The sequence below is a fragment of the Oculina patagonica genome, chromosome 11 (assembly GCF_052425735.1).
Source record: "Oculina patagonica isolate OP01 chromosome 11, crgOcupat, whole genome shotgun sequence".
NCBI lineage: Eukaryota > Metazoa > Cnidaria > Anthozoa > Scleractinia > Oculinidae > Oculina > Oculina patagonica.
The window spans coordinates 4,558,000-4,562,577 of NC_135768.1; positions in this window are offsets into that span (position 1 = coordinate 4,558,000).

Genomic DNA, 4,578 nt, shown 5'->3' on the forward strand with positions numbered 1-4,578 from the left:
AGTTAAAGACAAGTTTAAATAAGAGGTAGAAAACAATCTTGACGAGATTTCATTTTAAAATTACTCAGCAAGAATCGCATTTAAGATTATTTTCTGTTGAAAATTATTTGATGAGTTTCGACTATCAGTTGGAATCAAAAAACAAGCTTAACCTATATTATGTCAAATTTTTCGTTACATTTGTATACTAGTTAACATCGGTTTGAAAATTTTAAATTTTCCCGCCAAAAGACTTAGAAAAAATACGGGCGCTTAAAATACGCATGCGCCATTTTTAAAAAAAATCCAGCCTTCGTCTACTCCGTTTAAAAATTTCTAATTTTCCCGCCAAAAAACTTAGAAAATACGGCGCCTAAAATACGCACGCACCAATTGTTTTTGTTTTTAAATATTTGGATGTTTTTGTAATCATTATTAATATTGTCAATAAAGTGAATTGTTTGACTGTCTGGTCTTATTATTATATTGTAAGTAATTTAAGTCAATAAAGTAAACAAATATTCTTTGTGGTCTTTATTATCTTCACATGTAAAGTGTTTCAACCAACACGTGTTTCAAATAAAAATAAGTTCTATTCACCTTAATATATTTTATTATAACTTAATTAGTTAATTGAAGCTCAATTCAATTAATAAAAAGGGTGTGAAGGAAAATTCTGCCCTATATATACTAAGTCTTTTGGCGGGAAAATTTGAAGAAATTTGCACAGCGTTTCCCCTGGCAAGATTTTCGACAACAAATTCAACATGGGTTCCCTTTAAAATTTCCCGCCAAAAGTATGTAAACAACACCTCGTGCAAAAACTTGAAAAGGTCAACGCCCAGTTTTTCTTGACATGTGTAAAGACGAGAAATTAAAACTGTTTTCAGCTAATTTTATGTTTAAATCAAATTTCCAATCGAATGTATCCCTCGACGAAACAGTATTCGAGTTGTTCCACCTTGGACGGTTTGCACGAGATGTTGTATACATGCTGTAAAAATAGGCAATATGGCAAGTTTAAAGTTATAGTTTCGTCAATTTCTAAATTTTTGAATATTGGTTTGTGAAAATTGTTTGCTAAGCTTACAGTTATAACTTTCTCGTTCTGCGATTTTTCAGTTATTGCTTTTTAAATTTCCGATCGATCTTTAACTTAAGAAACAAAAAAACTTGCCATGTTGCCTCTGATAAAAGATCTTTCCAGCTGATGATCAGTTTTTTCGTTTGTATAACAGGACAAGTTGAACGAAACAACTGCGAGAAATCCTTCTAAAACTTGAATAAAACGTGGCATAAGCAATTTATCACCAGTTGATTTTAAAATCTCGTTATTTCTTATCCTTCTAGCTGTTTGGCTTTAATTCTAAAATCTTTGATCAATTCATTTCCAATAATTCAAAATGAATTCAACGTACATGTAATTAAGTTGTGTTCTCCAGTTCCTACTAATGCTTTGTCCTGTGTTACTTCAAGTGACGGCAGAAGAAAGATCTTTTATCACTTAAATTGTAACAACTACATATTTTCTCAGTAATAAAACCCAATGTCTGGTCCAAGGAAAAAGAACGTTTCTCCCAAATCTGTTCCTCCCTTAAACGGGAAAGCCCGCATAAAAGTGGTTTACGGCTTTTGAGGCTAAATCTTCGCGAATTATTTTGTACAAATCCACTGTGAAGACGTAGTTAGTAAGCTGCGATAGAGATAATCTTTAACTATAAACTTTGAGCGAGTTTGAATTTCGCGTGGTTTGTGTTAGCGCTCGTTTTGATAGTATTGTGTCAAATTCTAGTAGTTTTCTTTGGCACACCGAACTATTCCAAGAAACCTTTGATAAAAGTGTCATTCAATTGGGTTCGAATGAATGAATTTTTAGCTATTTTCTAGTTAGCTGTTGATTGACAAAAGAGACCTGATTTTTCCTTGAAAAAAAAAAAGCTTTCATAAAGCACCTTACTGTTTTACAAGTGTGCTTGTAATCAATTGACAAACGCAGAATTGTACAAGATAAATATAGGTTAAACAGAGAGCAATAAGTATTACAAAATCACGATAAAACTCTTGGCTAGTTTTGAATTCCCTTTCGTAAAATATTCAGCCAGAAAAAAAAAAACAGTGAAAAAGATAATTTGTCGTTCCTTGTAACAATGCTAATCTTCACATGCTAATCAAAATGATTCAATAACAATATTTTTCAATTTTCTCTACGTCGACTTTTTGATATATATCACAAGAAATTCATACTTCTTTAAAAAAATTACTCAATAATCTAAATGATTCAATCTGAACTTTCTTCCATTTTAACCACTTCGACTCTTGATATACCTGATCGAAGAATCGTTGATCTCGGAAAAGCATAAACCATGAACGACGCGACCCAAATGTTTCTGGGAATCAAAAGAAAGAAAAATCGTCGTCTGTGACAGAATATACATGATAATAAGACAGGTTGCATAAATCGTGCTCTTAAGACTCTCAACGAAAGAAAATATCTTGATTATCAATAAAAGGAATATTACTTAGCTTACCAAGGCTGTCTACCCAGAATACTATTGGGTCATATCGTTCATGATTTATTCTTTTCACATGGTCAACGTTTCTTCAATTAGGTGTATACAGCACAAGAAACGTATGTTTCTTTTCTTGATAATCAAAATCATTTAATTAGAATTTTTTAAATTTTCTCCACTTTGACTCTTTGACACAAATGTATGCTACTTTAAAAAAAGAAACTTGATAATCTAAATGATTCAATCAGAATTCTTTTTAATTTTCTCGACTTCGACTCTTGATGTAAGCCCAGGGGGGGTACTCGAAGTATACATGACGGGGGGTCCGACGTATTTTTTTGGGTTGAAAATTTACACGCTGGGTATTTTTTTGGGTCAAGGGATCTGTCACGTATTTTTTTTTAGGTCTTAGAAAAATACACGTATATTTTTAGGTCTTATCTCCGAGCGAACTTTTTCGTTTCGGGTTTTCGTTGCGATCAGTGGATCATTCGAACTTTTTTCAGTGACGTGTGTTCCAGAAAAACTGTTAATATTAAGAAGACAATACAATGTATTTAAGTCTTGTATTTTTTTGGGTTGGAAATTTTGATGCCAAGTATTTTTTTGGGTCTAAATTTTCAAGCTTATGTATTTTTTTGGGTTTGTAATATGAAGCTCCGTCGGACCCCCCCTCCCCGTCATGTTTACTTGTCTACCCCCCCTGGGGATGTAAGGCACATGAAAATTCATGCTACTTTAAAAAAGTAACTTGATAATCGAAATAATTCAGTAAGATTTTTTTCAATTTTCTCCACTTCGACTCTTGATTTATGGCACAAGAAATTCATGCTACTTCAAAAAAATAACTTGCTTATCGAAATGATTTAATAAGAATTTTTCCAATTCTCTCCACTTTGACCTTTGGAATATAACACAAGAAGTTCATGCTACTTTTAAGCTTATCTCGATAATCGAATTGATTCAATCTGAATTTTTTCAATTTTCAGGACTTCGACTATTGATGTAAGGCACAATATAATTCATGCTACTTTGAAAAAGTGATTTGATAATCTAAATGATTCATATAGCACAAGAAATTCATGTTACTTTGACAAAGCGATTTGTTAATCTAAATTATTCAATAAGAGTTTTTAAAGTTTTCTCCAGTTCGACTCTTGATATTTGGCACAAGAAATTCATGGTTCTCTGAAAAATAACTTGATAATTCAATTAGAATGTTTTTCAAATTTCTCTGCTTTGACCTTGATATATAGCACAAGAAATTCACGGTACTTTAAAAAGGTAACTTGATAATCGAAATGATTCAATAAGAATTTTTTCAATTTTCTCCTCTTTCACTATTGGAATATAGCACAAGAAGTTCATGCTACTTTTTAAAACAACTTGGTAATCGAAATGATTCAATCAGACTTGTTTTAAATTTTTTCCACTTCGACTCCAGATATAGGTACCAAGAAATGTCTGCTAAAAATTTGGTGCAAACGCCGACGAAATCATTCCTGCTTTTGGAAGTTGGTAAAAAGTTTGCAAAAAACCTTTTAGCTCGTTCGAATTAATTTTTTTGTGTTTAATTACAAAACAGTGGTACGTTTAAAAATTCTGTTTGATTTTATGGCCGTATAAACTGGTCTATACAACTGCAAGTCACCCTGTCATAATCGATCTGCTTCTTCTCCCTGGAACCAGACTTTAGGGTTTCATCCCCAGAGAACACTTAACAGCTACATTTTCTGTACCGCGCGTTTTCAGCCCAAAACTTGTCAAATTTTAAGCAAAGGTTATTTTCTTTGCTGTTTAAAACCAATTTACAAATCCAGTGTTCTCTTATCAACTGAAATCAGTTCAGTGATGAGGCAAAAACGTGCGAATCTTTTTAAGGTGCATGGCACTGTGATTATATTGACTTTTTTCTTGATTTGGCTTCATTGTTGATAAAAAATATCTTGTGTTTGCTAAAATATTGAATTGTATTAGAAAAAACAACAATTCAGTTTTGCATTAAAACTCGACGATTTTTTAAAAATGTTCTTGCTTGTTTCTTGATTGCCCCTTAAAAAATATCACCTGTTTGCGACATCAACTGAAG